Source organism: Melozone crissalis, unplaced genomic scaffold (assembly GCF_028551555.1).
Source record: "Melozone crissalis strain CALT ecotype California unplaced genomic scaffold, PUWL_Pcris_2 ptg000057l_1, whole genome shotgun sequence".
Taxonomy (NCBI): Eukaryota; Metazoa; Chordata; class Aves; order Passeriformes; family Passerellidae; genus Melozone; species Melozone crissalis.
Window position 1 is genome coordinate 4,957,454 of NW_026535835.1, and position 13,034 is coordinate 4,970,487.

General features: G+C 45.5%; 1 protein-coding gene across 1 annotated transcript in view; it reads left to right on the plus strand.

Moving 5' to 3' along the window:
• Positions 1-13,034, plus strand: part of ATP2A3 (ATPase sarcoplasmic/endoplasmic reticulum Ca2+ transporting 3) — a 59,866-nt gene that overhangs the window by 1,164 nt on the left and 45,668 nt on the right. The gene's annotated exons all lie outside the window — the stretch shown is intronic.

Genomic DNA, 13,034 nt, shown 5'->3' on the forward strand with positions numbered 1-13,034 from the left:
GGCAGTGAGTCCCTTCTCAAACTTCAGCAGGAGATCAGTGTGTAAACTCTCTCCTGGGTTGAGCTTGTTGCCTCTGCTTTTTGCCTGATCCTCACGGATGAGGCTAAGGGAAGGCTGAGTAGATGTGGCAGCATTGCTGTGTGCATTTCTGTTTGTTAGGTGGGATCAGAGTGCTGTGGCTCCTCCAGCCCTGTGAGCAGCTGTCCTGTGCTGAGCTGTGCTCAGGGCCCATCCATGCCAGCAGTGCTCCCTGTCCCAGGCAGCTCCAGCTCAGTTCCCTGGGCCAGCATGGTCAGGGCTGCCCTTGGGAGCTCTTGCCGTGGAGCACCTGCACAAGCTGCAAGCAATGGAGCATCACACCTGCTCCTGCTGGGCTTGATTTTGGAGAAGGGCAGCTGGGGACCTGTCTGGTTAACTGGGAGGAGCCCCTCTGTTTGGGGGCTGAAGGCAAAATACATCCTTAATGCAAAGTACATCCTAAATGCAAAATACATCCTAGTCAAACAGTGGCTGCTCTGATCTCAGGGTATAATTGCAGCCAGTCTCTGGCCCACAGGAGCAGGCTGAAGGGTGGTCTCTGCTGTGCAGCAGGGTGCCACCATGGGCATCACCATGGTGGGGCTCCTGGTGGCTTTGTCCCTGTGCTGTTTGCCCAAGTGAATCACCATCCCTGAGTCAGGCACGTTGGCTGCTCGGTGACACCGGGCTCTGCCTTGACAAAGGGAGCTCAGAGCTGTGACGTAGGTGCAGAGCAGAGGGTTAGTGGTGGTAATTAGTTTGCCTTTAATTTTTTTTTTCTTTTTGCTTCCTCCTCTTGCAAGCTGTGGCTCTGTGCTCTCCTCACTTGGCAGTTTTGTTTCCCATGCACCCCAGCTTTGGTTTCTCATGGGCTGTTGTTTCACAGGAGCTGCTGACTTTGGGGTGTCCTGTGCCTCTCACCTCCCAAGCCCTGCTCTGCTGCTCCTGTGCTGCACAGCCTGCATTGTGATGTGCCTGAATCTTGAGGGCAGTGACACGGGCAGTGCAACCCTCAGTGAAATGTGGTCGAAGGTTTTCAAGAATTCTGAACTTCTGCAATTTCTGAGCAGTATTTATGTGTTTCTCATGGTGCAAATGAGACATAGATGGTTTACAACACCTTAAAACCATGCAGATAGGGACCTGTGTGGTTTACTTGGTTTAGAACCTTAGTGTTAAGCAGAAAGTGGGGGTTTTTCCAGCATGGTGAGAACTTGCAGGTTGTGTGGTGGCAGCAGGCATCTTGAGTTTCCTGTTTGGGAGAGCTGCTTGGGGTGAGGGTGCCACAGGGAGCAGCTTGGGACAACGGGCTGGACTTGGATATGAGCTGTATTAAATTGCATTTCAATTTAGTTTAAATTAAACTCTAGCAGCAGGAGTGTGGGGCAGTTTGGTGACTCGTTTGAGCTTGCACAGAAGAGGAAGAAAAATCTTGTGTGGCTCGAAGTGCAGAGCAGGCCTTGAGCTCCAGCTACTTTCATTTTTGCACCCTCCTGTCTCACATTCATTCATTTCCTTCTAATCTTGAACTTCACACTGCCAGTGTGGTCGTGAATCACAATCTAAAATACATCATCTTTCTGAAAAACTGCCTCCTGACATGCTTCACAGAGCTGTTGGCTGCTGCTTTTTTATTGCATTTAAAAAAATACGAGCTGCAACGAGCTCTGACATTAAGTTAGAAGCAGCCATCATTGGTGTGACTGATATAAAATTATTTCATTTTTGGGGGGCGGTATTCTTTTGGAGCTTAAAATTGTTGTTTTTTCAGATCCAGGGCTCACAAACACATTTGCAGGAGGAAGCAGAGAGCAATAGTGATTATTTGGTATCTCCAGCTCGTGGCTGGGGAGCCAAGCAGTGTGGTACAGATTAGTGGAGTGGAAGGAGATATTTCTGCATTAGGAAGAGCTTGTGTTCTCGTTTCAGCTCTGTCATCAGTGCTGTCAGCATGGCCTTTCATTTGCCAAGGAAACTGGAGAAGCCACAGAACATTTAGGTCTCACCATGGCAATTCTGAATCTCCCAAGTCAATTTTAATTAATAAATGCTTTGGATGTCTCACATGTGCCTGGCAGGTGCTTCCCTGTACCGCATCCCATCCACCAGCTCAAGATCCACAGGTTGTTTTTTTTGTTTTTACCACAAAACTTAAAAAAAACCCCAAAAAACAACCAAACAAAAATAACCAAATGCACATCAGTTATTTTATAACAGACTGAGCAGGAAGGTATGGGCATGTACCCTTCCTAAATGTAAAACCAGGGGCACAATTTCCCTTGAAATTATTTGATTTTTGCCAAGGAACAACAGATGTAAGCAGGAGTTGCTTTGTGGACAGACAAGTGATTTTTCTGTTTTAAATATAGCTCTGATTTATCTCTTCTAAATGGATTTCTGAGTGTAAATGAGCATACATTTCAGGCAGGATATTGCAGGCATTAATGTGTATGCATAATTTTATTTGCTCCATCGGTAACCTAAATGGGCTGTGAATGTCAGCAGAGTCAAACTCGAGGCTCCAGCATAGGGGTGTTTATCTCATCTTTCATCTCCTCTGACTCTGAAGCTCTGCTGTGGTTGGAAACTCAGCTGGGCAGGGCCATCCTGCCTGTGGGGCTCCTTGGGGCTCACCCATCCTCTTCTCTCCCTGCTGTGCTCTGGGGGTGTCCCCACTGTGCTCTGCAGATCCCATGCCTTGCTGCAGGTGCAATGGAGCTGCAAACCAGCTTCAGCTCAAAGCCCACCAGCAAATGCGCTTGTTTTTTCCACCACACCTCCCTGTGTCTCTGCCAGCCTCACTCAGGATCCCCAAATCCTTGTGTGTATTTTCCCACGTGCGTGCCCAGCCTGCCTGGGCAGGAGGAGGAGGAGACATCCCCGAGCCCAAATCCAACCTGGGTTGTGCTGCTCCTCTCCTCAAACCCACCAAGGCTCTTTCTAAAGGCAGGAGCACACATCTGAGCCCCTGTTTTGCTAGAAACACCGCTGATAGCTGATTTATTTGCACCCTTTTTGGGGTGTGTGTGTCGGCACACGCGTGTGTCTGCGCCTGCGGCGGGGGCTTGACGTTGAACTCGCTGCTGGCGGTTGCTAACGAGCCAAGGTTATGCTCCAGCTCTCTCCTGACAATAATAAAAAGCAAAAAAAAGAGAAAAAAATTTTCTATTTCACGCTGAAGTATTTGAGGTGGCAGCAAGGAGAGGAAAAGCAGCATTTTCTGACTCATCAAACTCTGCGCTCTGTTCCTCTGTGCATCGCCCACCTCTCCCACCCCCGAAACACACGCTGAACACTCTGATTCATAAACATGCTACGGGTTGGGGCTTTTTTTTTTTTCTCCTCCTCCAAATCCTTTCCCTGAGGAGACATGCTGAGGCATTCAAACCTTGTGAGTGCCTTCAAATTTGGGGAGAGACTACACAAAGTTTTCGTAATTGACAGGGAAACTTGGGATTTTCATCCCCGTGCCATCCTCTGAGGTTACCTGCATTCACACCTACCTTTAAAAAACACTGTGAATCAAGAGCAAGGTTCAGAAAAACTGACATCTGCTGTCTAAATGCTGCAGGAGCCAGGGAAGGAAGGTTTGCAGGGCCATAAGGCACAGAAACTGCTGTGGGAGAAGGGATTGTGCCTGCAGGTCCTGTGTTTACCCCTGGGGTTGGTCTGCCTGGTGGCACAAGTGTTATTTCATGACTGTATTTATTTCATTGCTGGGTTTAAAGCTGGGGGTGGTGGAGCTGGTGCTACAAAACGCTGATTTAAGAGGAGCTGGATGCACTGTGGATGCCCAGATGCTGGCTTGGGATGTGCTGCTTCCAGTAAGGGGCTGGAACCTGTCCTCCAAAAACACCATTAGGAGCAAAATACCCCTCTTCTCCCAGGGTAATCCTTTTCCCCAGTAATTCAGGTGTCTCTTTTGAATCCCTACTCCAGCCAAGGGTGCATGGTCATCCTGGAGCCTTACTTGCCATCACCACAGTCACACCTCTGCTCTTTGCCATTTCAGCACCATTGGTCTTTCTGCATGTTTTAAACCTTTTCGCACCTCCAGATCTGATTTGAAGAGCTCCATTTCTGTGGTCATCTCCCCCTCAGGGTAAATCCCTGAAAAATCCTATTAATAATTATGTTGCAAGTAAGTTTCCCTTTCTAAAGCTTCCCTCAAACCCGTTTTTCTTGAGTGAAAAGCCTCACTCCATGCCTACTGCTGCTGTTGCTTTCTTCCTCCGGAGGAGAATTTTAATTTTTGAGAAGCATCCAAGCTGCTGCCTTTTCACTCTGCGTTTGATCTGCTCCTGCAGAAGGGATGTGTGAGAACAGGAGGCTCCAGGCTGTGGCTTGGCTCTGTCCTGGCATGGCCATAACCCTGGTGATGCCCCTGAAGAGGGGCCAGGGGTACAAATGCTGGCTGAAAACAGGGCTGAGCAAGGCTCAGGGCTGAGCAAGGGACACTTCAAGTGCCTTCAAGCAGGTGGTTGTTGTTTCTGGTGGTCTCTCAGGACCAAGGCTGATGCTCTCTGCACAAAACCTCCCTGGAGAGCAGCATTGCCAGGGCTGACCTGAGATTTGCATCAGGGATCTGAACTGCCCATCAAAGGGCTGCTGGCAGCCCCAAGGTGCTTCTATTTTCACAGCCCTGAAAAAATGAGGTGGTTCGATGCTTTTTGGTATGCTCAAACCTCTGGAGGAGCCAGCTTTGATTTTTCTCCCACACACAGCGCTCGCAGAGTCAGTTCGGATGCTGATACCCCTCCAAAATGTTGGTGTTTTTTTGTTGTTTTTTTTTAGGGTTATTTTTTGTGAGCTATGAGCTAGATGGTGAATGTTTGCGTCCTGTGCCTTTTTCCCAGCTGGTGCTGCCCCACTTCTGGGGAAGGGGCTCCTCCCTGGACCAGCCCCAAAACTCCTCTCTTGGTCCATCCAGATCACCTGGGGGGCAGTGGGTGCTCCATCCTGTTAATGCTTTCAGGGCTGTTGAAAGAAGGACTGAGAAGTTCAGAGCAACACCTGGGTTGCATTCCATGGGGGATTAGGGCATTAAAAGCAGAATAACAAACCTCTGTGGGCAGGTAATGCTGGACATGTGGGTGCTGGCGTTGCACAAGGGCGTTCTAGAATTCCTACTCATTATTTTTGATGGGAAAAACCCATCAGGGCAGTGCTCCCTGCCCAGCCCCTTCTTCTCTCTGCTGATCAGGAGCAGAGAAGCTGCAGACACAAGGCTGTTTTCTCCAGGGCTGGCTGCTGGGGTGTGGGTTAGGGCAGCAATGGGCTGGAAAAGTGTTCCAGAGGGGAGGCACCTGGAGTGGACCAGGAGCTGGAGCAGGGTGATGTTTTCTGGCACTGCTGGCACTCATGGTCTCAGCCACAAGGTAAAAATACATGATTATCAGAAGAATGTTGGGTTTTTCTGCTAGCTTTTTAAATATTTCTTTCCTTTTTTCACTTTTCACCCTCCTCTTGTCCCTTCCCCTGGTTCTCAAGGATGAGCTGCCATTGCGTCTCAGCTGGGGTGAAGGCAGTGCAGGCAGCCCCTCCTGCTCAGCTGGAGCACCTTGGGCTGGAGAAGGAGCTGATGCTGAGGGCACTGGGATGGGTGGGAGGGATGGGTGCAGGAGAAGGGGCCTGCACTGCTCTGGGTGGCTGCAGGACAGAGCTGTCTGGGCGTTCAGTCCAAGCCAGTGCAATGTTAACACACAGACAGCTCAGAAAGGACCAACCCCACATTGGTGTTGAATGGGGTTGAAGCCCATTCATTATTCTGCATATGATAATTCTTTTTTTGGGTGATATTGTTACTCATGATCTTTTTTTTTTTTTTCCTGTATTTTGGTGTTGGTAGCATTGGAAGTAGAAAGTACATCAATAACCTATATTTTTAAAAAAATCCCCAGCACTCAGTGGAGCTGTTAGTACCAGTTACCTTGCTGCAAAACAGGTAGCAGAGATCTGGTCTGGATTTTGTTTTTTGTATTTCAGTGTTGGTAGCACTAGAAGTAAAAAGTACATCAATAACCTATATTTTTTAAAAAAATCCCCAGTGCTCAGTGGAGCTGCTGTTAGTACCAGTTACCTCACTGCAAAACAGGTAGCAGAATTTGGTCTGGATCTTTTTTTTTGGTATTTCAGTGTTGGTAGCACTAGAAGTAGAAAGTGTATCAATAACCTATATTTTTAAAAAATCTCCAGCACTCAGTGGAGCTGTTAGTACCAATTATCTCGCTGCAAAACAGGTAGCAGAGACCTGGAATCCAGAATTTGGTCTGGATCTTTTTTTTTTTTTTGTATTTCAGTGTTGGTAGCACTGGAAGTAGAAAGTACATCAATAACCTATATTTAAAAAAAAATCCCCAGTGCTCAGTGGAGCTGCTGTTGGTAGCAGTTAGCTTGCTGGAAAACAGGTAGCAGAGATCTGGGCTGGAAGTGTAGAAATGTTGAAAGAACTGAGCCAAACAGCAGCAGAGAAAATTGTGGTTACTCCAGTATTTCCATGACGTGAGCGAGCACCGGAGGCTGCTCCGGGGGCGGTTAACCCTTGGCGGGCCGGGCTGCAGCGCTGCCTGCAGGACTCACAGGAGGCTCCTAATTCCCTTCAGCATTCATGGGATTCACACTGCTGGTCCTCACCATGGCTGCCCTTAGTCCAGCCAGTCATCCCCTGAAAGAAGGGAGGACTCATCTGAGTCCATCTAGATGCTGAATTAATCCTTGCAGTGATTAACCTGGTGTCTGTAACAAGCATTTGCTGGTTGGCCGTGGGAACCTCCCGGTTTCTGAGGTTTGGCTGCTCGTTATCACTCTATAAAATCCTTTTCTCTTTCTCACCCGCAGAGGTGGCGAATGTGAGGTCAGGCTGTGGCTTGGTGGTGATCCCATCTGCCCGGCCCGGCACATCCCGGGACATTCAGGACATGGGGTGGCATCAGTTTGTGACTTGGGATGGCTGAAAGCTGCAATGGTGTAGCCCTTGTTAAAGTCCAGATCTGTAATAGTCCTAAACCTAAGGCACTGCTCTGATCATCAAAATCCTCCTAAAATTTAAATGCTCAGAAATCTGCTGGATGTGCTGATGCAGGTCCTGGCTTTGTACCCTCTGGTCCTACCTGAACCCACTTGAGATGATATATATCCCATTTTATCACTTATATATCCCATTATCCCATTTGAGATTTTATATACATGTTCTTCATTTGAGATTGTATATGTGTGTCCCATTTGAAACTACACATAAGTGCTTCATTTGAGAGCAACATATGTCCCATCTGAGATTTTTATATCTATGCATATATATATATATATCTCCCATTTGAGATTTTATATATGTATGTAATTTCCCCATTTGGGATTATAGCTGTATGTCTTATTCGATAACCAACTAATATAATTTATTAACCCACTGATAACACACACATATATACATAATATCTATGTATTATATATAGTATATTTTTAATATATGTGTATACATACATATATATACAGTATATAGATACAGTGTATATATATGTGTATAATTTCCCATTTGAGATTATAGATGTGTTTTATTTGATAGCCAACTAGTATAGCTTATTACCACACTGATAACATATATGTATATATAAAAAATATATTATATGTATGTATACATACATATATATAATACATATACAGTATATATATGTGTGTATAATTTTCCATTTGAGATAATAGATGTATGTCTTATTTGATAACAACTAATATAACTTATTAACACACTGATAACATATATATAATATATAATATATATTTTTATATATGTATTTATATATACATACATATATAATATATATACAGTATACATGTGTGTGTGCATAATTTCCCATTTGAGATTATAGATATGTCTTATTTGATGACCAACTAATATAACTTATTAACCCACTGAAAGAATATAAATTATATATATTTATATATATATCTGTATATATACTGTATATATATATGCAGTACATATATATAGAGTATATATAAATATATATTTATATACAGTGTACATATATACACTATATATATACAGTATGTATATATTTATATACAGTATATATATACAGTATAAATATAGTATATTTATATACACGAGATATATATATATATATATGTATATACACGATATATATATATAGATATAGATATATATACACATATATATAGACATATATAAAAATTTCCCCCCCATACAAACATTTGCAAGTAACTATGGGACCCTTTGAACAAAAACCCCTTTCTGGAGGAAAACCAAGCCGCGGCAGTGAAAAGCCGTGTGTGTGTGTGTGTGTGTGTGTGTGTGTGTGTGTGTGTGTCCCTCTGGGAGCCGGGCGGTCCCTGCGGGAGGGGGAAGCTCTCGGTGCCGGTGCCGGTCCCGGTGTTTGGGAGGAAATCCGCTCCTCGCTCCGCGTGTCCCCTGGGTTCCTGCCCGCGGTATTTTTGCTTCGGGTGTTTCCTGCTGTTGGAGCGCTCCGTGTGTGACAGCGGGGGGAGGGATGGCCGAGAACCCGGGCTGGCTTGTCCCTGTCCCCGAGTGCGCTCCGGTCACCCGCGGCTCCCCAAATGAACCGTGCCCGGGCTGCCTGGGAGAGCTGTTCCAGCCCCCACAGCCGCTCCGTGTCCTCCTGCCGTCATGAATGGCCAAAACGCATTTTTCCTTTATTTTGTTTTGGCTTTTTCCCTTGTGTTTCTGGAGAAAGCCCCTGGAGCGCTTGCAGAGCTGTCCTCAGCGCAAATGCAGGGCTCTGGGTGTTTTGCGTTAGATGTATGATTTATTATACAGGGTGGGCTTTAAAATAATAATAATAATAATAATAATAATAATAATAATAATAATATAGGGCTAAATAGAAGGGATTGTGATGATGATGATGATGATGATGGAGGTTGTTTGTTTTGTTTTGTATCTTTCTTTCTCTGGTTTGGAAACAGTTTTCCTTGCACGGGTTGGTGATAAAAAGCAGTTGTTTTTTGGGAAGGCTGTGTGGGTGGGGGAGATTCTCTCCTCTTCTGCTTCCTTCCAAAGGGGAGTGAAAGCTCAGAGATGCTCGAGGAGGAGCTGAGCTGGGTTGAACTGAGCTGGGATGAGTTTAGCTGAGCTGGCTGGGCTCAGTTGAGCTGAGTTTAGCTGAGCTGGGTTTAACTGAGCAGTGTCCCGGCTCCGGCCGTGCCCGAATCCCCGGGGCCCGGCCGAGCTGGATCCAGCCCAGCAGGAGCCGCCGGGCAGCCGAGGTCGGGATAACCCTCCCCTTCCCCTCACCTGCCTGTCTGCACTTTCCTTTTTCCATTCCGCAGCCTCCCGAGTCAACAGCGGGGCTAAATTAAGGAACCTGTGGGGAGCGAGTGGAAAAGTGAAAATGGAAAAGGCTGGCTCAGCAGGGAGAGGGGAAGTGATGGAGCACGGAGGGTCCCCCTCGGGTCATCCTTGGGGTGTTCTTTGGGGATTTGCAGCTTTTCTGGGCTTTTCCACGCTTTGAGAGCCAGGGATCTTCTGGGCTCCCCTCCAGAGAGGGTTCCTGCAGTGGCCCAGGAGAAGGGGCTGCTCTGCAGTGCTGCTTCAGACCCACTCTGGGGTTCCTCTTCTGTTTATAAAGCCTAATTCAAATTATTCTTCTCTTTTCCACACAAATATATTTAGATTTCCCTGTATTTACATATATATATATGATTTTATACTTATGCACAAATATATCTTGGTATCATGTTTGTATATGTATAATATTTCATCTTTATAGGCCTTTATAAAGCCTAATTCAAATTATTTTTCCCTTTTCCACACAAATATATTTAAATTTCTCTGTATTTATAAATATATATATAAGATTTTATCCTTATATATTTATATATATATATGAAAGATTTTATCCTTATGCACAAATATATGTTGGTATCATGTTTGTATACATATATGTATAATATTTTAATATTTCATACATATATGTATAATATTTCATATTCATAGTCACACACACAGATATTATGTATATTTGGGAGGTGATTATGAAAAAACCCTAGAAGGGACTCATATTTCCAGGGATCTCCAAGCATCTCATTCCAGGAAAGGAACTCCTTCAACTACACAGAAATGTGTGATCCCCAGAGAGTTCATCCATGAAAAGCATTAATTGTCCAACTCACCCCTTTTTTCCCATCCAGAAAAACAGATCCTTTCTATCCTACAGAAATTTTTTTCTTGTGATATAATCCAAACTAAGGGCTGGGTAGACTTCATTTTCCATGAAAACCCATCCAAGAGGATTGCTGAAAATAGACTGTTCTCTGAGAACAGATACCAGAAAAAGCAAAGGGAGGGGTGGAGGCAGGTCATCTGGGGCAAGGAGTTCTGCAAAATAAATTCATGATTGATAAACTCAGTTTGAGTTAAAAGCAACCCATGTGGATTAAGGGATACATTACCCTGGATGTATTTTATCATCCTGATTTTATTGATCATGGCAGATGGGTTGGGGTGGGATGCCATGTTCAAACTTTGATATTCCCCACAGGTTTGCCATGACAGAAACATTTCCTCCAGAAAACAAACAAATGGAAAAAAGACTCCAACCCAACTCCCTCCAGACCTCAGCACATCGAGGATGGAGTTGGATCCATTCAGCCTCGAGCTTGGGGCAGGGAATTTTTCCACCCCATGTTCACAATCTGGGTGTTCATGATCCATAAATACAGAGTTTGGGCCCTGAGGCTTGGCTGCAGGCAGGATTGATTAAAACAGATGAATTAAAAGGTAGCAATTAAAACAAACATCAGCTTTTGGAGGGGTCAGGGTGAGCAGGTTCCTCATCTTGGCAGGGAAGGGGAAAAGATGCAGTTTGGATTTAAAAGCAATATCTTGTAGTTCTTGGTTTTGGGTATTTTTTTCTTTTTGTGTGTGTGTGTGTTTAGGTTTTTTGTTTGTGTTTTGTTGTTGTTGGTTTGGGTTTTTTTTTTCTTTTTTTAAATGGACACTGCAGGTTTGGGGCTCTGTTTCAGTAACTTTACTTACATTTGTAATATAATTTATTATTTCTGTTTCTTACTTATTTTTATTATTTATTGGTTTATTCTCCAAGACATACAAATGTGATATCCTTAATGGTTTCTTACAGCCTCGTGGAAGTTGCTTGTCTCAGTGTAAAGGAATATTGGATCTGGTCCTTGGGGAGGGAGTTCTGCTGTTCCCCCACTGAGCACAGCAGCATTTCTGTGTTCTGAGCAGCATCTCTCCTACAGAATCAAACACATCCCTTTGGAAAAATGCATCCTAGTCTCATTTTCTTACTTGGAGTCTTTTCAGTTCAAATATTTTTTGGAAAAATAAGATTTTTCTTAAATCCTTCGGGATTTTTAGAAAAAAAAAATCCCAAACACAGTCCCACCTTGTTGTTTCCCAATTCTTGCAGAATTCAGCTGAAAGGCTCAGCCCAATTTTGGTTCCTCCCCTGGGGTGTTTGGAGGTGCTGGGTACCCTGTGAGCTGACCTGGCAGTGGGGGCATCACTGGGGCTCCTGGCACTGCAGCTTCTGGGCTTGGTTTCCTAAAGTGGTGCCCAGGAAAATCACAGTTACTGAGTTTTCTCACTGGGTGTTGGAGGCACTGCAAGTGAACAAAGTTTGCCCAGTGTGCCTGGAGGGGACACAGATCCCCCCCTGCACTGCCCCTGGCCTGGCTGGGGCTTTCTGGTCACTCTGCTGGGTCTGGGGGCAGCTGAGCATCTCAGGGATGTGGGGAGCAGCCAAGGGTGCAGCAGAGCCCAAAACAATGAGACAAAAATTCCCTATTTACTTTACACTTAGCTGAAGAATTTAGGGTGATAAAGGAGGAAATAAAATGATATTTCTAGGGTGGAAGAGGAGATTATATTGAGGTTGCAGCATGTGCCTTGGTTGGGGTTGTGGTAATTGTGGCAGAGGGTTCCCAGATGAGGCAGAGTCCCTCCCTTGCCTTTCCCTGCACTTATGGGAAGGATCTGCTTGAAGCAGAGGTGGGAAGAAGCGAAAAATACCCAACATGACCCCAAAACTAAAAAAAATCATGGAACCTTTAGCTTTATTTTCTTCAAGCTCCTGTAGTGGTTGTGGGGTTTTTGGTTTGTTTTCTCCCTTTTTCCAAAACTGTTACTATTTCAATGCAGATTTTTAGCTTTTCCACCCGGGAGCCGGAGCTGGAAATTCTTTCCACTGCGTTGGTGCAGGAGGGAACAAACTGCTGCTTTTAGTTTGCTCAAATAATCCATCCCTGGCTGGAGCCATGGGTTTCCTCCTTCCCACTCCCTCCCACTCCCAGAGCAATCCCAGCATCTGCTGGGGGTGCTCATGGGGACAGGGTAAGGGGACGTGGCTTCAAGCCCCGTTTCCCTCAGGTTTTTCCTTTAAATTTCTCCAGGTGCTCATGGGGACAGGGGTGAGGGGATGTGGCTTCAAACCCCATTTCCCTCAGGTTTTTCCTTTAAATGTCTCCAAGATTTTATTCTTGCAAACACCACGTGGGCACTGGAGGGGCAAGCCCAAGTGGCAGCTTCGTTTTTTCAGAGCAAAATGGGCAAAATCTTCTGTCCTTGTTTTCCTGGCATTAAGGGAGGTGGGATAATGGCAAGGAACCAATTTGTTTTTCACTGTGGCATGGGAGGACAATGCTCAGGGCTGGGCAGGGTTTATGGACCCCCCTGAAGTGCAGTGAGGGGAAGCTTGTGCTGCCCGACATTTTGGGGATGAGCCATTTCCAAGAATAAAGGAAGGGAAGTTTAAAGTGGGATGGGTGAGGCTTTCCTTATTTATTTCACACTCCTTGGACCATTGGTCAGATGCCACAGTCCCTCCTCCATTCCTGTTTCCCTGGACAGTGGGGCATGGGGGTGGTGGCTCCTCCTTCAGCATAGGGATGTCACTTCTGAATTTCTGGGGAGAAGGAGATAGCACTGGGCTGAGTTTGCTGATTCTTTGGTGATATTGGGGGGCACATCCAGGATAACTGCGTTTCCTGGTCCCTGACCTGCTGAGATCAGCTCAGCTGGC